Source organism: Hibiscus syriacus, unplaced genomic scaffold (genome assembly GCF_006381635.1).
Source record: "Hibiscus syriacus cultivar Baekdansim isolate YM2019G1 unplaced genomic scaffold, ASM638163v2 tig00116984_pilon, whole genome shotgun sequence".
In the NCBI taxonomy this organism is placed as follows: domain Eukaryota; kingdom Viridiplantae; phylum Streptophyta; class Magnoliopsida; order Malvales; family Malvaceae; genus Hibiscus; species Hibiscus syriacus.
Genome location: NW_024063507.1, coordinates 95,837 through 123,730, shown reverse-complemented (window position 1 = coordinate 123,730; position 27,894 = coordinate 95,837).

Here is a 27,894-nt window from a genome sequence, read left to right as displayed (position 1 = left end):
CAATCATGTCTGTTACAAAATTTGAAAACCACACATGTCAATATGATGAATACTACATAAATTAAGCTTTCTATTTGTGATAACATCTCATACCCATTCAATTGCTTATTCTTCTTATGCTCCACAAATTTGAAATTTTTCAAGGGATACTTTCCTAGAGATCCACAGGATTCAACCCAAATGCGTTTCTTATTATAAGAATCTAATATTTTAATCTGCATTAAAATAGAAGAAGTTATGCACCAAAAAAATTATGCATTATAATTTACATAATGTCCTTTCATACATACATACATACATACCAATCTCTTAGCATCCTTCACTCTCTGTTTAGCTACTTCAGTTGTAAACATACTATCATATATTGTTGCAACACGATCTACCATATCCAACACTAACAGATACCAATGTGAATTATGGTAGTTTATTGTGATCATGATCTGCAACAAATTTCACACCCAATTTGACAAAATTCAACATTCTATATCCGAAAACATCATTTGCAATTGGTATGGTGTCTTACCTTCTCACAGTCGGTGAATTTCACATAGTTATCCAATATGAGACCCCAGAAGGTAGAAATACTCTCAACACTTTCTTTATTGTTGGCATCCAACGCCTGTTGCTGTAATTACGCAACAAACATTATTAATTTACCGTCTATAACACTATTTTTCAACATTTATTAATTTAACTCACCGCTAAGAGGTATGGAAGGTAGCCAATCCTCCGGAGTGACTTTTGAGAATCGTAGCATATTGTCCAGGCGAGCAAATCGATAACCTAACAAAATTAATTACACAATCAGAACATATTCAATAAGTTTTAACATTTTCTACTTTCTACTTACCACACCGCCAACCCATTCCGTAGGCTTCAACGTTGCAACGTCGTATACAGTAGCGAATTGATTTCCCATTGAGATTACAGAATATCTGTATGAATCATTAGGATTAATATGTTGTCATGAAATATTTAAATATCACTCACAAAACAATATATTTCACTTACTCCGATTCTAACTCGTTATTCCATAATTAATCACAAATTGCAGCTTCGATGTCATCAATTCCGCTTGGAATATCCGCTTTTTCAACCTACAATTTTGTATACAAATTTTTGTCACAACAACATAATAAAAATCAAATTAAGTTTTCTTTTATTCAACTTACCTTCTGCTTCTTCTTCTGGGGTGCAGGACATTCCGAATCCAAATCTGCTGCTATAACACTCTCCGGTGTATAAATGACATTGACTTCCTTCCTCCTCACTTCTTCCATCTCTTCTTCTTCCTCCTCCCTCTTTTCTTCTTCATATTTTTTTAGTTCATCATATTTTTTTCTACATAGCTCTTCATATCTTTTATTTCACCCTTCAATTGAACTCCTTCATCCAAGTATTTATCACACCCCCTTCACCCCGTAAGTTCACTCCTCAATTCCACAACCTCCTTCACCACTCCCTCAAATTTTTCACCCGTCACCATCTTAATATCACCCCTTAACACCCCAGCTTCTTTCACCACTTCACCCCTCAACACCTCTACTTCTTTCACCACTCCATCTATTTTTCCTTCCACTACCCCCTTATGCCTCTCAAGTGTATCTTCGACTCTCTCAAGTTTCTCTTCGACTCTTGATTGTCTTTGCATGATTTCAAATTGGATTTTTTTGATATCATCCAATTCAGACATCAAAATGTCGAAGTTACTACGTTTTCCCTCACCGTCGTCCCACTCACCGTCATCCCCCAATACAACCATCCCTCCTTTCTTCTCCTCTGCCTCCACTGCCTCCTCTACATCCTTGCTAATAACCTTCAAAATTAAATTACAATATTAAGACATTGATTATATTCTTAATATTATTTAATTACATTTATTACCCTTTCTTGGTTCTTCGATCTATCCAACTTCAACTTCACCATCACTCTAACCACATCTTCCTTCCCCCATGCACGGATGCGTGCCACTCCGGTTCTTTCATAAGCCGGCACTGCCTCACAGCCCGACCAAAAATCGAACAGTTCAACCTGCATTTATAATAAAATTTATATTTTTATATAAAAACACAAAAAAGTTCTTCAACTCATTTACCTCTAAGATTGCTATGCACCCTTTGAGGTATCTCTGGCTGCCCTTTTTAAAGGTGATTATTGATTCAATCAATCTCGAATGGATATATTCAGCCCAATTGAATTCACCCTTCAAGCCTTCATCACAAATGAGCTTCATATGTTCTTTGTTCGTTGACGTATTACCCGTTGGACAAAGAAAGATACCGACAAGGTATAATAGAACTCTGGCCTTCAGCTCATCCCCAACGTAAGATCCACTTTTTATTTCCTCTTCAATTTAAGCATATGTCACCTTATGCTTCAAACCATATTTGGAGGCAAGTGCTTTCCAGTCCTTACTCTGACAGACTTCTACAACACTTTTGCCTTCATTTTCTACCCCCAATACGGCTGCAGCACATGGGATCCCGAGAGGAAATGAAAAATCACCATATTTAGTAATACATTGCCTGACATCAAATTGCGCCATCAAGGATCGACACAATTCCCTCCGAATAGGTCGATCCCTTACTCCTACCAACGATCCAAAACCTATTTCTCCCAGCACATTCAACTGACCCTTCTCCTTAAGGTTTAATTAATAAATTCACCCTTTTAATACTGCATCTTGTCGACACTTCCTACATTTTTTAACAATATATAATGTTATAGTTCTTATATATTTTGTATCAACGTATTTACAAGTTTAATGAATACCTTATTTTCATGTGCTTTCCTCCGTTCTTTGTATTCTTTACTATCATTCCTTGACTGTGTGATGTAAGGTTCCTTTTCAGCATCACTCATTGAATTCCATTTGGACCTCACATCTTTTGTCACTAATATAAAACATAAACGTTTCTTAATCAATACATTAACACTAAATACTACTCAATGTCAATTTCATTTTACATACCGAACCGCTCTGTGTGCCATCTTCCTTCATCCTTTTGCATTCGGCCATACTGTCAACATTTAAAATTTGTAATCAATTTAAAGTTTATCGATACTTTAATCCAATTACCATTTCAACAATAATAACAAAAAGACATTGATACTTACTAGAAGTACATATATCCACCCTTGGGTTGCTTTCGAGTCTCGGCCTCAATTTCAAAGTCATCTGCTCCACCAACAATTTTCCAACCCATTGACTCCATTTTTCCTTCATATATCAGTTTACGCAAATCAAATTATTTTGTTACATACACTTTATTCAATATACAAATATAGATAACTACTCTTGTGGTAAAACGGTTTTCTTCAAAAGAATTTGAATGGCCACACCAAAATGTGTCGGCACATTTTATACAACCTATAATATCATTTTCTACCTATAATATTTAATAAAAGTATCGACATTTATATTTTTCCTTGAATATCACTTTCTACCTGCAATCGTTCCCAAATGCTTCTTTACAACAAAACCCCAAACAACACATAAAAACCCTATCGTGATTACTGTAATAATAAAAAATTAGGGTTTCGACAACATACTTTTCGATTCGACTGCAGCAACAAACAAACAAACTTCGCTTTAGAAACGCCTTCTGAAATGCAGCAACAATTACACTTCGCTTTCAAAAACTCGTCCGTTCTATCTATTTTCAGAGGAGATTTAGCTTATATTTTGATCGGATATGTTATTTATATTTAATCGATACAAATACAAAAGTGTCGATACTTTTATGTCAGGCGTCGATACTTTCGAAAGGATAATTACCTATTTCTTTGAAAGTGTCGATAATTTATTACACGTACTTACGAAAGTATCGACACTTTAAATATATCCGGTATCATTTTACCGGTTTTATCATTTTGATACCGGTTTTATCATATTTTTACCTGTTATATCGTTGTGGATCGATATATTTTTTTAAAGTATCGACACATTATAAGCGCTAAAACTGCTTCTCTTTTAAATTCACAAAGTGTCGATCCTTTATATAAAGTATCGACACTTTCAATATATCCGGTAACGTTTTACCGGTTTTATAATTTTGTTACCGGTTTTATCATATTTTTACCTGGTATATCGTTTTAATATTTCTTCATGACTTAGACCTACTTTTATACGTATGGAAACTTTTATAAAAATGATATATACTTTTTTGAAAGTTAAGTAATTTATGTTTCAATTTTTTTTAATAGTGTTTCATGTTTTCCACCTACAATATTAATTTAATAATTTCATTTACACAAAAAAATATTTGATTATTTGATATTTTATAAAATATTATTTAGAATTTAAATTTAACAATATTAACCAAAGATAATAATAAATATGTTTTCCACAGTGAAATAAGTATGGACACTTTTATAAAAATGATATATACTTTTTTGAAAGTTATGTAATTTATGTTTCAATTTTTTTTAATAGTGTTTCATGTTTTCCACCTACAATATTAATTTAATAATTTCATTTACACAAAAAATTATTTGATATTTTATAAAATATTATTTAGAATTTAAATTTAACAATATTAACCAAAGATAATAATAAATATGTTTTCCACAGTGAAATAAGTATGGACACTTTTATAAAAATGATATATACTTTTTTTAAAGTTATGTAATTTATGTTTCAATTTTTTAATAGTGTTTCATGTTTTCCACCTACAATATTAATTTAATAATTTCATTTACACAAAAAATTATTTGATATTTTATAAAATATTATTTAGAATTTAAATTTAACAATATTAACCAAATATAATAATAAATATGTTTTCCACAGTGAAATAAGTATGGACACTTTTATAAAAATGATATATACTTTTTTTAAAGTTATGTAATTTATGTTTCAATTTTTTTTAATAGTGTTTCATGTTTTCCACCTACAATATTAATTTAATAATTTCATTTACACACAAAATTATTTGATTATTTGATATTTTATAAAATATTATTTAGAATTTAAATTTAACAATATTAACCAAAGATAATAATAAATATGTTTTCCACGGTGAAATAAGTATGGACACTTTTATAAAAATGATATATATATTTTTTAAAGTTATGTAATTTATGTGTAATAGTGTTTCATGTTTTCCACCTACAATATTAATTTAATAATTTCATTTACACACAAAATTATTTGATTTTTTGATATTTTATAAAATATTATTTAGAATTTAAATTTAACAATATTAACCAAAGATAATAATAAATATATTTTCACAGTGAAATAAGTATGGACAATTTTATAAAAAGGATAGATACTTTACAATATAACAGGTAAAAATATGACAAAACCAAATTCATTATGACAAAACCGGTAAAATTTACTTGATATGTTAAAAGTATGAACACTTTTATAAAAAGGATAGATACTTACCGATAACCAAAGTTTACCGATTACCAAAATTTTTAATAGTTTTTCATATTTTCTACCTAAAACATTATTAGTTGTCAACATAATAGGTATCGCTAAACCGAATTTATTAAATACATTTTAATGTATCCGGTACTGCCGCATATTAACCCGCCTTTCCTGAGACAATCCCGATGAAATGTCCTCCCTGCACCGAAAATGTCAGAATCCGTAGCCGTTCTCACTTGCAAACAAGAAAAAAAACAAAGAAATTAGGAAATCTATTCTCGTTTTTTTTTACATTTTTGTAATATATGTACACCTGGTATAAAAACCCCAGAAAAAAAAAGTAGAAGAAACTTCTTAACAACAATTAAATCAAAGAAGGAAAAGAAATGTTTTTAAGGTTGCTTTTCGGGTTTTTATTTAGTACATGTGTATCTCGAAAATAGAAAGAGAGAGAGCTGGGGGTAAAACGAGCGAGCTTACCTTTCACTTTGGGGCTTCCACCATCGAAATCTGAGTCATCGGGGCCTAGATGCTAAGGGTCATCCTTTTAGAGCTTTAGGAATCTTTGTATGTCTGATTTAGGGTTCGATTCAGGGGTTAAAGGGAAGAGGAAGGAGTTCTAGAGTGTTTAAGGGAGGGTCGTGGTGGCCTTGGGTTCGCCGGACTAAAAACGAAGCTTTTTATGATTTCTAGACTAGAATTTATGTTTAAAGGGGACTAGATCTCGATTCTAAAGGGGTTTTGGGACCGAAATTAGCGTCGGTTGAGTTTCTCAACCACCGTAGATGTTGGCCAGAGGGAGGAGGAACCACTGATACTAGGAAGAAAGAAATCTGGGAGAGTTTTCACAAAGGTAAAGAGGCGGTCATAGGAACTAGGGTTTTTTTTTGCCTAAAATGGTAAAAAGATCTATTTTGGTATATTCACGTATAGGTCACCCAACTTCTAGTGTTTATTTTTATAAAACAATCTCCTATTTTCTTTGATTTCGTGGACTAATTGAAATGTGTATATCCTTATTCTGTGATTTTTCTTCTTTTGCGTTAGCTTTAAACAAAAAGAAATATTACTTTGAAAACCTTAAATCTTACTCGTGTTTTTGTAAGGTGGTCATATGTTTGGTCTGGTTTGTTATTACTTCGAGTTAGGGTATTAAACATGTTATTTTTCCTTTCATTTTTGTCATTACTTACTTTGATTAAAAAGGAGTAAATTGTTTTCAGGTCCTTTTAGATTAGTCCTTCATGTATCTTAGTCACTGTATCATTTGTTTTGTTTTTGTGTTAATTTATTCTAATTCTTGTTATTTTTTTATTTCAATTTAGCATTTACCATGCCATTTTTAGTTCAATTCAAATATGTTTTAATTTATTGATGTTTTCATCCTAACATTATAATACTTTTAAGCTTAGATTCCTCTTAGCTTGGTCCTTAATTAGTATACTAACATTAGATCTAGTTCTTAGATTTAATCTCCTTCTAGATCTAGTCCCTAAACTTTAGAACTCTTTGAAATTAATCCTCGAATTTTCTTTAATCTAGGGAATATTCCATTTGGCCCTCACCTTAATGCTCAAGGGATCATTTTGATTATTCGATCAATAATTGGTTAAAAATCAATTAGGATTAATATTAGAGCCTCCACCTTAGGCTTAATTTCACTTTAGTCTTTTAAGTTAGGGAATAATTCAACTTGGCCCTTGCTTAATTTTTCACTTTAGTCCTTTAATCTAGGTAATAATTTGATTTGGCCTTTGTCTTAATACCCGAGGGTCCATTTCGATTGTTCAAATCAATAATTGATAAAAACCAATTAGGATTAATATTAGAGCCTTCACGTTAGGCTTAATTTCACTTTAGTCCTTTAATTTAGGGAATAATTTGACTTAACCCTTGCTTAATGCCTGAGGGTCTATTTCGATTATTTGAATCAATAATTGGTTAAAATTAAATAGGGTTAATATTAGAGCCTAAATTTCTAGGTTTAGTCCTCTAGATTCTTTAAATTTCATGATTTGACACTTTAAGTTAGAGAAAGCCTCAATTAACCACTTAGTATAATTAGGTTCAATAGATTGACTGTTTGATTGCATTTCGATTTTAAAACTAAGGCAATGTTAATTTATTAAGGAGTTATAAGTGTATCCTCCGTATAAATGCCCTGGGTGACACTGTAAACTCTCGAACTAAATAGACATCGTTTTTAAAATCCCGTATTATGATTTCAAAACCATCGAGGCAATGTTTGTTTAATAGGATCGATAACGAAGCTTTCACATAAATGCCCGAGAGTGGTCATTATTGGTCTTGGAAAACTGACATCCTCTTCAATACTTGCATACATAATGGATTTTAAATTAAATAAAACCTAAATTCAAAATTTTTTATTTTTACATATAGGGTAATTGAGTACGTACCAATTTATGGGTGTTGTGGGGTGTTGAACCTTCCTTACGCGTAACTGATTCCTAAACCCAATTTCTGGTTTTAGTAGACATAACTTGGTACTTTTGATAAAATGGAATATTTCATTAAAATTACCCAATTTTAGGTGTTCTAATCGCACCTTAAAAATGATTGGTAGTGACATCTAACATTTTATAAGACCTTTTTCAAAGAAAACCCCTTCATTTTTTAGTCGTATTATTTTTCCGCATCCGAACGAAAAATGGTTACAACAAATTGGTGACTCTGCTGTGGACTTTTGTTTTCTAAAACAAACAAAGAATCAAGCCACGAGTTCATTACTCTATATTCAAATTTTGGAAGTTTTGATTTCGAATTTATTTAATTTACGATTCATTATGTTTCTTTCAAAAATTTGAAAAATGGTTTTGTCTCTGGTTAATGTTTTCACTTGTGTTAATATATTTAGAAGTGTTGCATTTCATAGCTCTATACCCGAGCTTCGCCCCATTTTTCCTAACTAGGGGAAAAACAACACACCGCCAAGGAATATTGGTTTTCCTTATGTAGGTCTGACAAGGTACTTCTAGAAAGCATTCTAAGTGTATATCTGGATACTGGTTTCCATGACACTCATTTAGTGATGTAATCCCCTAACTGAATTCGATTCGCAAAGTCTGTAATGGGCTAGAACCGATGTCCTTATTAACCTTAGCAGGTTGTAAGGAAATTTTAGGAACCTTTTCTTAGAACCGAACTTCATGTAGAGAATTTAGTGAGCCTACCCCTCTAGAGCCATGTGGATAACCTATGAGAACTAGAATGCATGCGAATAAGACTTTAATTTCCTTTTCGTATTTTATTTGTATCCTCATCTATGAGTTGTATTTAATTATTCTTTACCATTTACATTACTTTGATTAACATTTTTACTAACTTGATGTCCATTTGCCTTGTTACGTATTTTTTCGTGTTTTATTTTCTACATATACATAACATGTCACCAAAGGTATTGATCTTTAAAATAGCTGGTCATTTTAGAAGGTTCTTTAAACTACAGTGCCTTTTGTTGAGTTAAGATAGAATTTGTAGTAGCCTACCTAATAAGGAGACAATTTGGGCTTAAGAAGATTCAATGTTGACACCAATAGCTAACAGACTCGACAAACCTTCACCATGGGGAGAAAATAGAAGCTTTGGATATTTTTTAAGAACCCAAATCTGATAAAAGACGATGCATCATCTAGCTACTTGTAGGAGTTGAATAGTTGGGAGATAGAGCTAGATTTCATTTGTAATTTTTATTTTCACTTTCTATAGTACTAAGACATTCTCGAAGAATTGTTCTAGGAACAATTATTTTGGGATCAATACCTTTTGCATTGCGTTCACATTTGCATCTTTGTATTTGTATTTACCTTTACATCTGTATTTTTCATTGATTATTTTGTTGGTTTGTCCTAACTTGTTTCCCTTATGTTTTTCTCTTCTTTGCATCATATGGTCATGACATACATAAAAGGTTGAAATTCGTGATAGGTCATTAATTAAAAGGTTTTCACGATAGCCAAAGTTTTTCGTGATGAAGTAGATTAAGATGCATCTAGGAAGTGGCATCGTAAAGAGGCTATGAGAAGAGTAGAGTGCCATGCACCCAAATATCGCATGATCGAAAGGGAGCAAAAAGAATTACAAGAGATGAGAGAGCAAATGTCTAAGATGATGAATAAAATATCTGTTTTGGCTAAAGCAAAAGGGGCTTCTTAACAAGAAGGGAAAGATCTTGATGAAAACAACCATATAATGTTAGATACACAATAAACTACTATAGAGTGAGGTGATCTTAGCAAACTCGAAGAATAATGCATAGACATTATCTGCATTAATAAGTTGTTTGGAGAGACCAAAGAAATATTCACACTGTAAAAGCTCCAAGGGATAAATAGGAGTCATGTGGCCAATATTCGTTGGTATTTGAGAATCTACTACATAGGTTGGTAGAGAGGAACCTTGTAACTCTAGTTCAGTCAAAACCAAGGGAACCTCTATATCCCAAGAGATTTAATGCTAAAGTCATGTACAACTTTCACGTAGGAAGTTCAAGACACACTATAGAAAATTTTGGCGCATTGAAAAACAAAGTCCAAGAACTTATCCGGACAGGATTATTGAGTTTCAAACATGGTAAATTTCTATTCCCCGAAAGTCTAGTAGTCATCAGCGTACCTGAGAATACAGAAACAAAGGATAACCTAAATCCAATCGTAGCAACTTAGTGTTCGAGGTCAGTTTCAAAAGTATTTCTTCACTCAACCAAGTTACGTCTAAATGATGACCAAAAGTTAGGGAGTGGCGGTAATTGTTTTGATCTTGCTCCTATCTCATATAGAGATTTGTACAGTGAGTTGTTGGAAGCGCGAAAAGTGACCCCGTAGTATGTGAAGCCTTGGCAACTCCCTATCCAGAGTGGTATGATGTCAATTCCAATTTTGAATATCATACAGGAGCTTAAGAACACTATATCGAGAATTGTATTACCTTTAAACATCGAATTCAGTGTTTGTTAGAACATGGAGTATTGATGTTTAAGGTAGAAGGTCAACCTGGTTCGATAAATGAAGGTATAATTGAAATGGAGTCGAGAGTGTTCAAGGATAAAACCATCAGGGGGCACCCAAGAAGAAGAACGTTTGTTGAAACCCGAAGCTCAAATACGTCAATTGTAAAATGAAAGGGATAATATGAATAGAGAAATGGAAGCAATGTGAGATGGTTTTCAAAGAATCAGTCAAGCCTTTCAAAATGTTGGTTTAGGCGATACTCTAGCAGAATGGACAAAATGAGTCTCTAAATTGAAGAATGATGTTGAACAATGGAGAAAGAATTGTAAGGGGCAAGAAAATCGAGCTAAAAAGCTCTTTCATGATCTATATATTACTGAAAGCATGCACAATGTAGCTTTAAGCATTTTAGGGATTTGTCAAGCAAATAAAGATATGATGAGTACCTTCATTGCTGACTCAAAAGCTTCATTTCAAAACCATAAATATGATAAAGATGTTGAACTAGAAGCTAGTAGAGCCAAGAATAAGAAATTGACAGAGTCAGTACATGATTGAATGAATTTTATGCGATAACTTCATAGTCGTATTGGGTCTCTTACAAGGGAAAATGAATAATATTGTCTACATCTTCACAGATTGAAACAAAAGGTGGAGGAAAAAGACAATGCAAAGAAAGAGGCTACTTCTCAAGCAAGTGATGTGGCTCACAAATTGGTCGACTTAGCTGGTTTTGCAAGAGATTTGAAGCAGATTGACAGCTCAACACCAAATCATGTTTGGAAGATAACTTGGTTCTTGAAAGAGATAAAGAAGCTAGGAGTTAAAGCCATTCCTTATATGTAAATCTTGGCTATTTGATGTACTGAAACCTTTGTGTTTAATGAAAATCATTTAAAATGGTTACTATATAATGACACATTTTTGCATACATGCATTCCATTATTTAATTAAATATTTTACATGGATCAATTATAAAAACATGAAAATAAATTTATGGAGGGTTATGTAGCAGTAACACCAAGATCATCCATTCATATATAAATCATTCATCATCATTGATAAGAGGTTGGAAGTAATAGATAAGTCTCAAGGCGATTTACGAAATCAATTGCGAGACCAGTTAACCAAATTGCACAAGCCATGAAAAATCAAGCTTTGACTTCTCAACAATAAATACTGGGGCAAACGACCCAAGTGTTGGCTACAAGGGTTGTTAGCATATAGAAAGTTCCTACTGAGGGATATCAATGTTATTAACTTGACACGTCATGGTTTTCAACCTGTCCAGGGGCATTCTATGTGAATGAAGGGAAGAGTCTCACTAATCTTGAGCAATTGAGAGACAAAGTCAATCAATTAGAGGAAATTGTTATAACGAGAAAATGTGTTGAGGCATTCTACAAGAATTTGGAAGTGAGAGAGATCTACTTAGTCCTTGACTTGATCATCCCACAAGAATTTAAGGTTCCCATCTTTGGAAAAAATGATGGTACCAGTTGTCTTCTGATCCATTTGAAGATGTTTTCCAGGAAGATGGAAGGATATTTAAATGACGATAATTTTCTCATCCATTACTTCCACGATAGTCTTGTTGGACCTGTTTTGTATGGTACAATTGTTTGAGCAAAGAACAAATCAATTCATGGGTTGATTTGGCTAATGCTTTTATGGGGAAATATCAATATGATAAGGACTTGGCTCCAAATCATCAAGATCTTCAGAATTTAAAGATGAAGGCTATTGAAAGCTTTAAGAAGTATGCATTGAGATGGAGAGGGATTGCAGCTCAAGTTCAACCTCCTATACCAAATGAAGAAATGTTATGTATGTTCCATAAAACTCTTCCAGGTCCCTACTTTTGAGTTAATGCTTGCAAATTCAACGAATGAATTTAAAGATCTTGTGACAAGTGTGGAGTTAATAGAAGATACAGTCACCAAAAGAGACGTAGAAGTCTCTTCTAAAAGTTCAACTGATCAAGAAGCAAAAGGTGATGATGTAAATAAATGTCATTACCAAAGCCCTCAAAATCTTAAAAGAAAAGAACCATCTAGTCGCTCAAATCTACCAAGGAAGATCCCTTAAGTAAGAAAGGCTCTAGACGTGCTCCAAATACCTAAATCAGAATTGTTCCTTCATTTGATTAAAGGTCAAAACATCACTCCAAGGCCGATGAAAGTGGCGCCAAATCCTTCTGCCCACAGCTATGATCAGAATAGTGTATGTGATTTCCTCATGGGGGCATTTGGGTATTCTACAAGGAATTGTGGACCGCTGATGAAAGAAATAGAAATACTTGTTAACAATGGAATATTAATAAGAGAATTGGTGGAGCAATGGACAATAAACCAAGTGGAACATTAAAATGAAAGACAAGGAGTTCGATCCAATCAAGTGCTTCAAGATGGAGGACATTCAAAGATCAACATATGAGGCAATCCATTGCATAGCATTTGCACTTTGCATGAAAACACCATGTTTTGTTTGAATTTGTTTTTCATTTTTTTCTTTATTTTTTAGATGTTTTTAAAGTTTTAATTGAATAAACACTACTCTTTTCCATATTATGAGCAATGAAAAAAAATCTTTTTGAAGTTTAATGAATATAATAAATTAGTTTTATAGATGTTGATAAGTGGCAAGATTGAACTATGTAAAACAATAACCTTGATCGTGCTTCAGAGTTTACACCCAAATACCATACCATTTCTTTATAGAGACCAATATAACCTTCTCCTCTCACGAATATATAATCAAAGGGCTTGGCATTGAGTATGTATATGAGCTAACAAAGTGAAACAATTATCATATATGAAGTTGCGAAACTAATCAGATCACACTTCTATTGAGGATGTTCTGTGATGATCATAATCTTCACAGATGAGATGGTGGGGTAGATGAATTTAGTTTAGGTCAGTCGCTTGAGAATTAAACTCTAAAGAAGAAATTTTACTAAGTGGGTGTAATAAAATAGGGTCACTCTACTGAAGGCAATAAGCTAATAAATTAAAGGTAATTTTAAACAACTATTGAAACAAGCCTGAACTTCATGAAGTGGTTATATTCAAATTATGACATTAATTGTGACGCGATGAATTCCCCAAGGAAATGATAAGTTCAATAAAGGCGAAAAGTGCCTACGGGTGAGGATATTAATGTGTTTATGAGTGCAATAAAGGTGAAATGCCTACAGTTTAGGACATTAATGCGTTTTTGTAATCCAATAAAGGCAATAATGCCTAAGTTTCATGTTAAATTTGAGTTTAGGAGGAGGATGGACTAAAGAAGTTGAGAAACACTTGTTATAGTCAACTTCACACAAGCACTCAGAAATTTTTTTTTTAGACTGATATTCTTGCGTTGTCTTTACTGAAAGATCTACAAAGCTTGAACAAATGGAAGATTTTCGAGAACTGAAATGCAAGTGTTTGTAAAGGTTTAGCAATTGAATATGTTAGTTGTTTCATTTTGTTGACATCAAGTTGAAATGCTAAACCGAGATGGGGCATGTCACAATGTTTGCTAGGACCAAGAAATGAATAAAATTTCAATGATTGAAACCTTAAGAAAATAAAAAGCCGACTAGAAGAAAAATCAACTTATTGATCTTAACACTTGTCAACGATCTTTGGTTTTTGAAAAATAATAATTCTTGGTTTACCTGATATTCATTGAATTAATGATTTGTTTCAATTGCGACTCTAAAATAAGGTGCATCATTTTGTAAAATTCCTTCATTCTTATGAATTCTAAAAATAGAAGAAATGAGAAAAATATTTCCAAACAAGATAATTTCTCGAGAACGAATGAGGTCCTTTAAGATGATGAGGCTTTTTATGCCTCAAGTGGAGAAGTGAGACAACAAATATTAGTCAAAGCAAGAAGAATGAACGATGCAGGAGCAATGAAGGCATTTCCCAATTTAAAAGGAAAAAGGTATGAAAGATCAGAAGACTTGAAAATGAAAATTCTCACATTTTTTGTGATGTTGTTAATAATCGAGCAAGAAGTAGACGATCACCTTATTCAAAAGAGGCACGATTGATTTTGAGAGTTCTTAATATCTAAGTTCATAGCAAAGATTCAAGACATTTCTGTTAGAAGTATTGATCTCTTTTCAAGTGTCTATTGATCATGAGACCTCATAAAAGAAATAAACCCTTAAACTTTTACATTAAGAATAAGAAAGAAGAAAAAACAGCTGATAGCACTTCTATTTTCCCAAGTTGATAGAATATACGAGATCGAGACCATTCAAAATCAAAATACTTTGGCATGAAGACTTTTATAGAAATAACCACATTGGGGTATTACCAAACCCCATATCATGTTGAGATAACAAGATTCAATTCAAGAAGACATTGAGAATGAGCCTCACCACTTGAAGTGCCAGGGGAAAAATATGAAGATGAGGAAGGCTTACCTTGGAAGGTAAACAATTCGTGCTTCATCTAGTAGAAGGGTCCTAAAGAATAATTTTGATAGAGCCATTGAATTAGAGATAGAAAGGGCGTCGAGTCTATATGCTCGACAATATAAAGAATTCAAAGAACTCTTCCTTCTAAGACTTTGATGAATAAACCAAGATAAAAGGTACGAATGACATGATTGCATAAGATAATCATATTGTTCTTTAGAAGATCCAAGCTTGAGCTGAAAATCTACCAAACTGATATTAGGGCATGCTCTATTCGAGAGCGATCAAGTGAATAAAGACCAAATTCTCCGCTTCGAATCCAGAAGAATGTTAATTATTAACATCTTTACCTACAAGAATCTCATGCATTACATTTAGATACATTTAATTAATTGCATACATATGCATAGATGCATAATTTTTACAGATCTTTTGAAGAAGAAATAAGAAGTCATAGTTTTGAGAAGAAAAAAAAGAAAAATTAGAATTCAAACCTCAAATGGAGAAAATCATGTTCAAAGTGGTAGAACCTCAAATAATCGAGGAACCTAATCCATATAAGAATCATTACTTTGAAGTGGGGCATGTTGTCCAATATATGTGGTGTTTTTATATGATATTTGGAAAACGATTTCCATATTTTCTTACTTAGTAGACGATTTCCAAAATGAGTAAGTCCTTCAGGCCATTAGTAAGCCTTTCGAGCACGATGATTAAAAGTTTTGGGTCATCCGTAAGTCTTTCGAGCAGGGTGATAAGTCCATTGGTTCATCTGTAATACCTTCGGGCATGATGTTTTCATATGATATTTAAAAAATAATAAAGTGATTTTCAAAGTTTCTCTTTCAATCTTTTCTAAAAATGAAATTTTTAAAAAGTAAGAAAGTGATTTCCAAAGTTTCTTACCTAATAGATTATTTCCAAAAAAAAAAAAAAGTCCTTCAAGCCATCAGTAGGTCTTTCAAGCATGATGATTAAATCTTTCGGGTCCTCTGTAAGTCTTTCGAACAGAGTGATAAGTCTTTCAAGACATCTATAAGACCTTTGGGCATGATCTTTTCATATGACAATCGAAAAATAAGAAAGTGATCTCCAAAGTTTCTCATTTAATAAAATTAAAAAAAAGGAAAAAATCAGGAAAAATCAGAAGAAGAAGAAGAAGAAGAAGAAGAAGAAAAAATAAAAAAAATAAACCCTCAGATGTGCTAATTAATGGTAATTATGTCTTTTTTAGGTACATATATGAGACTGGGACAACTCAAGTGTGAGTTTAGACACTGATGGTGATACATGCATCGCAAGGCTCACATCAAAGAAAGAAGTAATAACTCTTCCAAATGATCCATTCGTCCAAGCCTTCGAAAAGAAGATCAGAACAGTAGCTTACTTGCGACGACTTTTTGAATGGGATCATGATCTTATTTGGTAAACATGTCTTGAATCGCATCAATCTGATATCAGGAACTCAAGATACATTCATTTTAGTGAAGACAACACATGCAGAAATTCTTATACGAGATTAATATGTGATTTTGTAAATATTATGAATTTTCAATATTTATATTGATTATTTGTAATATAATTTAATATAGGATGATGGATTATCTTTTAGGATTAGATTTATTATTTTATTTGGAATTAAGGTTGAGTTAAAACATTAATTTTATATTATATTAGGAATTAGAGTTAAGATATGTTTAGTTTATTATTATTTTATTCATTAGTTATTTAGGACATTTAGAACTCAGCCCCTATATAAAGGAGACTTTATTCAACTTTGTGAAAGGCAGATTTATTTGATTAATAATACAACGAGAGTTTGTGAAGTACCTTTGTAATGTTCTCTAAAAACGAACTCTCGTTGTATTATTAATAAAAAAAATCTATGTTACAAAGTTGAATGAAGCCTCCTTTATATAGGTGATGAGTTCTAAAAGTCCTAAATAACTAATGAATAAAATAATAACAAACTAAACATGTCTTAACTCTAATTCCTAATAAAATAATAATAACTAAAAATAATGTTTTAACTTAACCTTAATTCCTAATAAAATAATAAATCTAATCCTAAAATATAATGCATCATCCTATATTAAATTAGATTAAAAATAATCAATATAAATATTGAAAATTCGTAATATTTACAAAATCACGTATTAGTCTCGTATAAGAATTTATGCATGCACTGTCTTCACTAAAATGAACATATCTTGAGTTCCCGATATCGGATTGATGCAATTCAATAACAATTGGAAAGATAAGAGACAGACGGTTGTATATCCATAAAACATTTTAACCAAATAAGATCAGGATCCCAACCAAAATGTCATCACAAGTCTGCTGCTGTTCTGGTCTTCTTTTCACAAGCTTGGATGAGTAGATCATTTGGAAGAGTTATTACTTCTTCCTTTGATGTGAGCCTTGTGACAAAGTCTAGGTGAGGATGGATTTATGGAAAATAGATTGATAAATGTCCTATCGAACCCTCCTAGTCGCAATATCAAGGCAAACTTGATAATATGGCTCTAAGTATCCTATCGAACTTTCCTAGTTGCAATGAAAAGGCAAACTCGATAATATGACTATAACCAACCCTCCTACTCGCGATGAAAAGGTAAATTGGAGTGTGAAGATTAATCTCCTTCACAATAACTTGAAGGAATTCCAGGAGAAGAAGCTTTGAAGGCACAAGGCAATCAACACTTGCAATGATACATGCACCAGATTCCATAATACATTCTTCCTTAGACTAATGTTTCTACTCAAACCTATTAGAAGAACAAAGTCTCGAAGATTCAAATTATATCTATTCGGTAAGCATAATGTGAATGCATCATTAAATGATTCTAATGTTGCTCCTTTTAATATTTCAGATTCCAAGTTGAATCTTTTTGAAAAAAGGGAGGATGATACATGCATCACAAGGCTCATATCAAAGGAAGAAGTAATAACTCTTCCAAATGATCCACTCGTCCAAGCCTTGGGAAAGAAGACCATAATGGCAACAGACTTGCGACGACTTTTTGAATGGGATCCTGATCTTATTTGGTCAACATGTCTTCTAGAGATAAAACCTTCTGTCTCTTATATTTCCAACGGTCTTAAATCGCATCAATCCGATATCAGGAACTCAAGATACATTTATTTTAGTGAAGACAACACATGCAGAAATTCTTATATGATATTAATACGTGATTTTGTAAATATTACAAATTTTCAATATTTATATTGATTATTTGTAATATAATTTAATATAAGATGATGCATTATCTTTTAGGATTAGATTTATTATTTTATTATGAATTAAGTTTAAGTTAAAACATTATTTTTAGTTATTATTATTTTATTAGGAATTAGAGTTAAGATATGTTTAACTTGTTATTATTTTATTCATTAGTTATTTAGAACCTTTAGAACTCAGCCCCTATAGAAAGGAGGCTTCATTCAACTTTGTAAAACACATTTATTTGATTAATAATACAAAGAGAGTTTGTTTTTGTAAGTGTTGATTGCCTTGTGCCTTCGAAGCTTCTTCTCCAGGAGTTCTTTAAAGTTCTTGTGAGGAAGATTAATCTTCACACTCCAATTTACCTCTTCGTCACGACAAGGAGGGTTGGTTATTATCATGTTTTTCTTTTCATTGCGACTTGGAGGGCTTGATAGGACCATCTATTTTCCACAAATTCATCCTTACCATCATCACATTTGCCATCCACATTCACAAGGAAGATCTTTTGATTTTTTGATTATCATACTTTATCTTTTGTTTATAGAATTATAATATTAATTTTTACCTTGTTCCCAGCACCTAAAAGAAACCCTAAAGAACCTTACTTCCTACCGGCACCTTCCCCTATTCATTCCCCATTGTTCTTTATCGAGTCTAGAGCTTTCTAGGTTTGATTATTCAACAAGAGCAACATTCATTAATATGTCACCACTTCCCTAACAATTGATATCAGATTTGGGTCGATTCTTGGAAACAAGAAAGCAATCTTGCTTGTTCCTACGCACAAAACCGTCAAGGTACCCCAACGGAGCTAGTTCGTAAAAGATTCATCATTTCAAGTCACAAAAATTAAAAAATTACAAATGAAATAATTTAGGGATGATTTTCTCCATACCTCATACTAATTCTAATAGTAATATCCAACCCAAAATTCACCCCAATAGGAGTTCATTAGAGCCTTCAAATATATCGTTCAAGTTTCATCGACATATTCGGTCTAGAATCTAGTCGAATTTCTTGAAAATTTTACAGGAGAAATTTCGTGGTGAAAATTTCCAGATTGAAACTATATATATTTCATATCATTAAAAAAATCAGAATTTTTGGAGATCAATAACACCTTTGAACAAAGCGATCACGAAAAATAGATGATTTGAGAACTCACAGTTGAACAGAGACTACTGGATACTAATCAAGGTATTTGGTTTGAAATTTTACAGGTGGTTTCTACACACATCGAAAGATATTCAAGAATTTTTCCAAAATTTTTGGAAATTGGTAACCCCCTCAAACACGTTTCTCAAGTTGACCCAACGTTTTTTAGGTTTCTGGTTTGGTTCTTTTTTTTTTCTTTGACTCTTAGTGCTTTAGGTTCTTTTGTTTTCCTTTTTATTATTATTTTACATTATCTAACACATTATCTTACTTGTGTTAGTAGGACTAAAGAGGTTTCATACTTCTTCCTTCTTTGTATTCTCGTTCTCTTGGAGTCTAACCCTAGTTTAGCCTCTTAGAGCTTTTAAGTTTTTCTTATTGCTTTTGCTAGTAATCAAGCTCCGATACGAACTGTGGAAGACTACTTGGTAAAGTGAATTTTAAGGAGTACAAGATCGACTTACTTGCCTCTCGCTGTGTTACTTTCTTGGAGTGACTTGTGAGGTTTCTTGCTTTGTTGAATTTTCTTTCTTTTATTTTTATTTTACTTTAAGTGTTTCGTTGAGTGTTTTGATTTTCAGGATGTTTTAACTAGGACAATTTTTCATACCTAATTGTATGGTTATATGTCGGTTTTTAAGCACTGAAGATACAAAAGAAGCTGATATTCAAAGAACAAGCTTATTACAATCACGATGTTTGATACAAGGTAAACCTTACTCCATAATCATTGATAATGGAAGTTGTGCAAACATGGTGAGTAGCTACCTGGTAGAGGCACTCAACTTACCTTGTCAACAACATCCAAAACCATATTTTCCGCAATGGATTAATAAAGAGTCCTAGACAAAAGTCACCAAACAATGACTAGTCAAACTACAGATGGGCAAGTATTGTGACGAAATTTGGTGTGACGTAATTCCAATGCAAGCTTCTCACATCCTTCTGGGAAGACCATGGCAATACGAAAATGATGTTACGTACTATGGTAAGGCAAACAAATACACTTTGAACTTAAACGGTAAGCCTTACACTCTCAGGCCAATGCCACAAAAAAAATCCTAAAGATCATATGAGAATTTATGAGGAGGTAGGGAAAGCAAAAAAAAAGCTGAGAAAGAGGCAAAAGCAAAAGAGGCCACTAGTTACAAAAGCCAGAAGAATAATGACCCATGGGAGGTGAGTGAACCTAATTGAGAAAAGAAAAGAGTGACTCAAAATCTATGTTTGAGCACAAAAGAATTGAAAGATAATATTCTTTACAAACAACCTTGCATCCTTGTTCTCTTTAGGGGATCAATTGTTTCTATTTCTAACATTAACAAGGATTTGCCTAGTGTGTTTTCCTCTCTTTTACAGGATTTTCGAGAAGTGTTTGGTGATCCACCTGACGGATTACCACCAGAAAGAAGAAAACAACACCAAACTAATCTAATTCAAGGTTCCATCATACCTCGTCAAACATACAATCTTAAAGAAACCAAAGAGTTAGATTTGTTACTAAAAGGTTACATCCAGGAAACCCTTAATCGTGACACCATCTTAATGACAAAACATGAATTGAATAACTTCACAGGCTTTATAGTTCGTGCACAGTGCATCCATGTAAATGATGAAAAAGTAAAAGCAACACAAGATTGGCCCACACCATTTTCCATCACCAAGAGTTATCAAATGGTGTTACGTGACCCTCTTAATTAGTTACCACCTGAAAGCCCTAATCAATATGTTATATCAATGAAGAGTCACGATTTACGAGAGTCTAAAGGTAAGTAATTTATTACTTATTTTAATGATATTGTAACATACTTTTTCTCCTTTTTACAAGGTAAGACTCTTGAAGTTTTCATCCATACTAAACACAACTCCTTTAAGTACATAAAAGACTGAGGTAAGCAAAACATAGTAGACGATGCACTACCATGAAGGTTATGCAATCCATAAATCTCCTCTCGAGAATTATTAATTCATTAACCACACTTAGGAGACTTAATGGATTACTTTCACAAACAAGTTGACATGGTTTTTCAACACTCATTCTCACCACACAGGATTCAAACCATGGAGAGAATATCTGAAGCAATCATAAAGAAAACTAATAGTAGCTGATGCCATATTGAATTTCAACCTAGACATCATATTACAAGACTTGTATACAAAATAGGATTTCAAGACTACAAGAAATCAGTCCCTGCAAAGAAGAAACCTCGACTAAAACGCATAATGACACAACACATTGATCCTGGTAAATGTGTCACAAGTTTTCCTTTCAGCACATCTAATTCTCTTTCTCTTGAATTTTCATATTCGGGGACGAATCCTTTTGAGGAGTGGGAGAATGATACATGCACCAGATTCCATAATACATGCTTCTTTGGACTAATGTTTCTACTCGAACCTATTATAAGAACAAAGTCTCGAAGATTCAAAACATATCTATTCGGTAAGTACAATGTGAATGAATCATTAAACGATTCTAATATTGCTCCCTTTAATGTTTCAGATTCAAGGTTGAATCTTTTTGAAGAAAGGGGGATGATACATGCATCCCAAGGCTCACATCAAAGGAAGAAGTAATAACTCTTCCAAATGATCCACTCGTCCAAGCCTTGGAAAAGAAGACCAGAACAGAAATAGACTTACGATGACTTTTTGAAGGGGATCCTGATCTTATTTGGTCAACATATCTTTTGGAGATAAAGCCATTTGTCTCTTATATTTCCAACGGTTCTTGAATTGCATCAATCCAATATCGAGAATTCAAGATACGTTCATTTTAGTGAAGAAAGAGTATGCAGAAATTCCCATACAAGATTAATAAGTGATTTTGTAAATATTACGAATTTTCAATATTTATATTGATTATTTGTAAAATAATTTAATATAGGATGATGCATTATCTTTTAGGATTAGATTTATTATTTTATTAGGAATTAAGGTTGAGTTAAAACATTATTTTTAGTTATTATTATTTTATTAGGAATTAGAGTTAAAACATGTTTAGTTTGTTATTATTTTATTTATTAGTTATTTAGGACATTTAGAACTCAGCCCCTATATAAAGGAGGCTTCATTCAACTTTGTAAAATAGATTTCTTTGATTAATAATACAACGAGAGTTCGTTTTTGTAAGTGCTAATTGCCTTTTGCCTTCGAAGGTTCTACTCCAAGAGTTCTTTCAAGTTCATGTGAGGGAGATTAATCTTCACACTCCAATTTGCCTTTTCATCGCAACTAGGAGGGTTGGTTAGAGACATATTATTGTGTGCTGCCTTTTCATTGCAACTAGGAGGGCTCGACATGACATTATTCATCTATTTTTCCAAATTCATCCTCACCATCATACCTTTGCCATCCACCTTCACAAGGGAGATCTTTTGATTTCTTGATTATCATACTTTATTTTTAAGTTCTTTATCTTTTGTTTATAGTATTCTAATATTAATTTTTACCTTGTTTCCAGAACTTAAAAGAAACCCTAAAGAACCTTACTTGTTACTTCCACCTTCCACTATTCATTCCCCATTGTTCTTGATCGAGTCTAGAGCTTTCTAGGTTTGATTCTTCAATAAGAGCAACATTCATTAATCCGCCATTGCTTCCCTATCAATTGGTATCAGATTTGAGCTGATTCTTGGAAAGAAGTAAGCAATCTTACTTGTTCTTGCACACAAAACCGTCAAGGTACCCCAACGGAGCTAGTTCACAAAAGATTCATCGTTTTAGGTTTTTTTATTTAATTTTAATTTAAATTCAAATCCTTCTTGTTAGTTTACTTTTTTTAAAGGCCAAAAAAACAAAAAATTATAAAAAATTGCAAATGAAGTAATTTACAACTGATTTTCTCCATATCTCATTTTCATTCTAAAAGTAATCTCCAGCCCAAAATTCACCCCAATCGAAGTTCATTAGAGCCTTCAAATACATCATTCAAGTTTCGTCGGTAGATTCAGTCTAGAATCTTGTCAAATTTCTTGAAAATTCTATAGGATGAATTTCATGTTGAAAATTTCCAGATTAAAACTTTATATATTGAAGACCATTCACAAAAAAATAAGAATTTTTGGAGATCAAAAACACCTTCGAACAAAGCGATCACGAAAAATAGATTGTTCAAGGACTCACCGTTCAACAGAGTATACTAAATACTACTGAAGGTATTTAGATCTGAAATTTTACAGGTGGTTTCTAGAAACATTGAAAGACATTCAAGAATTTTTCTAGAATTTTTGGACATCGGTAAATCCCTCAAAAACGTTTCTCAAGTTGATCCAACGTTTTCTAGGTTTCTGGTTTTTCTTTGACTCTTACTGCTTTAGGTTCTTTTGTTTTTTCTTTTTATTGTTCTTTTGCATTATCTTACACTATCTTCCTTGTGTTAGTAGGATGAAACAGTTTTTATACTTCTTCCTTATTTGTATTCTCGTTCTCTTGGAGTCTAAACCATGTTTGGCCTCTTAGAGCTTTTAGGTTTTCTTATCGCCTTTGCTAGTAATCAAACTCTGATACGAACTGTGGAAGATTACTTAGTAAAGTGAGTTTTAAAGAGTACAAGATCGACTTACTTGCCTCTCGCTGTGTTATTTTCTTGGAGTGACTTGTGAGGTTTCTTTCTTTGTTGAATTTTCTTTCTTTTATTTATTTTACTTTAAAATCTTCTTTTGAGTGTTATGATTGCAGGATAGGCGACAACACTTACGGCTATGTTAGGCGCACTTGAACAACTCACAACTCAATTTGATCAACTTAACAATGTCGTGAGAGAACGAAAAGAACTACAATTGGATCTACCAAACAAGAATCCAAAGCCAAACAATACTAACCCTTTGCCCCCAGGCAAGCACAACCATATTTTCAAGAACCCGAACTCCTTGCAAAACCAAAGTTCATTATCTTGTCTTTCAAAGGAGACTACAATCCGAACAAGTACATCGTTTGGGAAGGAAAAGTTGATCTCATGTTCGCATACCATGACTGCCCCCAAGCTGAACAAGTTCCCCTCATCACCTTGGAATTCAAAGGATATGGTCACACTTGGTGGATGCAAACAAGGAAAAAGATCGACAACTTCTAAATTAAACCAATCACTTCTTGGACCGAACTCAAACATGTCATGAGGAACCGATTCCTACTGACACATTATACACGAGAAGTTAAACAATGACTACACCGACTTCGACAAGGTAGAAGTTCAGTTGAATATTACTACAAGGAGATATAATCCTTACTCAATAGGGCTAACATAACCGAAGAAGAAAAGGACACCATGTCAAGATTCATCATTGGCTTAAACTCAAAAATCACTGATCTTCTTGATCTCCATGGGTACGAAAACCTTGAACATACACTAAATAAAGCAATGACAATCGAATGACAAAGGTACTTCATTCTCTTACCAAGGTATAAAGAAACATCACATTGATCCTGGTAAATATTTCACAAATTTTCCTTTCAACACATCTAATTCTCTTTCTCTTGGATTTTCAGATTCAATGACGAATCCTTTTGAGGAGTACGGGAATGATACATGCACCAGAGTCCATAATACATGCTTCTTTGGATTAATATTTCTACTCGAACCAATTAGAAGAACAAAGTCTCAAAGATTCAAAGCATATATATTTGGTAAACATAATGTGAATGAATCATTAAACGATTCTAATATTGCTCCCTTTAATGTTTCATATTTGAGGTTGAATCTTATTAATAAAACGGAGGATGATACATGCATCACAAGGCTCACATCAAATGAAGAAGTAATAACTCTACCAAATGATCCACTCGTCCAAGCCTTGGAAAAGAAGATCAGAACAGAAGCATACTTGCGACGACTTTTTGAATGGAATTCTTATCTTATTTGGTCAACATGTCTTCTGGATATACAACCTTATATCTCTTATCTTTCCAACGGTTCTTGAATCACATCAATCCAATATCCGGAACTCAATATACGTTCATTTTAGTGAAGACAACACATGCAGAAAATCCTATACGAGATTAATACGTGATTTTGTAAATATTACGAATTTTCAATATTTCTATTGATTATTTTTAATATAATTTAATATAGGATGATGCATTATCTTTTAGGATTAGATTTATTATTTTATTTGGAATTAAGGTTGAGTTAAAACATTAATTTTAGTTATTATTATTATATTAGGAATTAGAGTTAAGACATGTTCAGTTTATTATTATTTTATTCATTAGTTATTTAGAACCTTTAGAACTCAACCCCTATGTAAAGGAGGTTTAATTCAACTTTGTGAAAGGCAGATTTCTTTGATTAATAATACAACGAGAGTTCATTTTTGCAAGTGTTGATTGCCTTGTGCCTTTGAAGCTTCTTCTCCTGGAGTTCTTTCAAGTTCTTGTGAGGGAGATTAATCTTTACACTCCAATTTGCCTTTTCATCACAACTAGGAGGGTTGGTTAGAGTCATATTATCGAGTTTTCCTTTTTATTTCGACTAGGAGGGTTCGATAGGACACTTATCCAACTATTTTCCACAAATCCATCCTCACCATCATCATCTTTATCATTCACCTTCATAAGGGAGACACATTATACTATTCATCCCCCTTTGTTCTTCATCGGGTCTAGAGGTTTCTAGGTTTGATTCTTCAATAAGAGCAGCGTTCATTAATCTGCCACTGCTTCCCTATCAGATGGACAGGTTGTTCGAGTGCAAAGTGGAGGAACGAATTAATGGATGATTGAATAAGATCTCACTTACTTTAAAGATTACAATGAAGTGGATTATCCTTTAAACACTATTCAAGAATAGTCAACTAGATGAAAACTTGTGTCCTTTTATGTAACACCCTAATCCAGTCCGACCCAAAGATCTGGGGATTACAATGCCGCACGGGACCATTGAAATGGTCATCTAAAAATTTCTTTGAAAACATTTATAATCAACAAAATAACTTAACATAATTGCAGCAAAAATTAAATTCAATAATTACAAAACATTAGAGTAATTTCAAAATACGTACAATTCCACCAATCATTTTAAAAATCAAAACAGAGTTATGACCTGAATACACAAGGTCCATATAGAATACATGCCCTCTACAAATACTCAAGACATACTCTGCAAATCGTCTTGTTTGGAACAGTCGAATGCGATAGGCTCCCTCAACGATCCTCTACTAACCTGTGCATGGAAACACATTCCATACACTGAGCTCACAAGCTCAATGCCACGAGAATAATTATGCAATAATACATGCATTCATTTCATGAACATGCTGGAATACAGGGCCATAAACTTGCACAAGTACATATCAACATGAGATAGGCCAACTGGAGTGGTCGGAGGAATTTACGTGCATCTCGGACAACATACTAACCTATCTAGAACGTGATAGCTTTGGAGTAAGAATGAAAATTTACATGCATAGAATCTTATAGCCCTCGGTCTACATCAGATCCTCGAGAGGTCAAGGTGAGGTCCAAAATTTACGTGCATTGAAAGCTCATATCATGTACCTAGTCGAACATAAGGTACGATTTCAGAATTTATGTGCAGTAGAATTCATACCGGTACGACTCAAAATTTACATGCATCGGATGCGTACCAAACAAAAAAATATATAGATATTCACAAACAAAGGATGATCGTCACAATGCTAAAGTAACTCGAGTGTTAGATCTGTTTCTCGAGTATCACACAAGAGCAATCTTATGAAATCTTATCTTGTTTGTTTTTTAGGTGAGAAATTAGGGGTCTTAATTGTTTTCACTTGTTTTAGATACTTGAAGCTCATACGAACTCAAGACAACCAATCTCGAACCCCCAAACCAAACGAATAAATCTCCCAAAAATCATCATAAGTATCGATACTCGCCCCTTAGGTATCGATATTCAGGTGAGTATCGATACCAAAATCATATTCTATGTTTTGACAAATGCTTGGGTATTGATACTCCTATGGAGAGTATCGATACTCTACCTTGGGGGTATCGATACCAAATTTCACTTTGATGTTTTCAAAATTACCTCAGTATCGATACTGACCCTTTGAGTATCGATACCAGACCTCGAATATCGATACTCATATGGGGATTATTGATACTTCCCTTATAAAATGGATTACTTTTGGTCTTTCACGAAGAGCAGTATCGGTACTGTTCGTCTAGTATCGATACTGGTGAACCAGAGTGCTTTATTTTGAGCACGAAAACACACCCAAATCTCACCCATTCACTCCCCTAAGGCAAGCAAATGTTTTTAATGTCTTATTTAAGGTCTTAGAGGCTAAAAGGTACCATCTTTCATACTTGAAACACACAAATATGGATTTCACCATGAATTTACTCTAGCATTCTTACATGAACAAAATATACCAAATACACATACCATGATCTACATGCAGTATGATTAAGTTAGAATCATGTTACCTTGTGCTTAGGTGACTGAAAAACGATCTTGAATCACCCAAGGACTAGCTTTACCTTGCCCCTAGACTTTGTGTTCTCCTCTTGCTCTTGCACTAATCAAAGCCATGAAAATGAGTTGTTAACTCAACTTAAACTTAAAGAAGCACTAGAAATATTTCCTACATCCCAAAACTCCCTCAATACCGGATTGAATCACAAGGTTCTTTAAATCCCACTTAAACCGATGTTATGCTAACTCAACCAAAACTTGCAAGCTTGAGCTTGAATGAAAGCTTAGAGTGAGGAGATTAGTATTCTTACCTTAGAGTGGTTGAAAAAGGTCTAGAACAGAGAAAAGTTC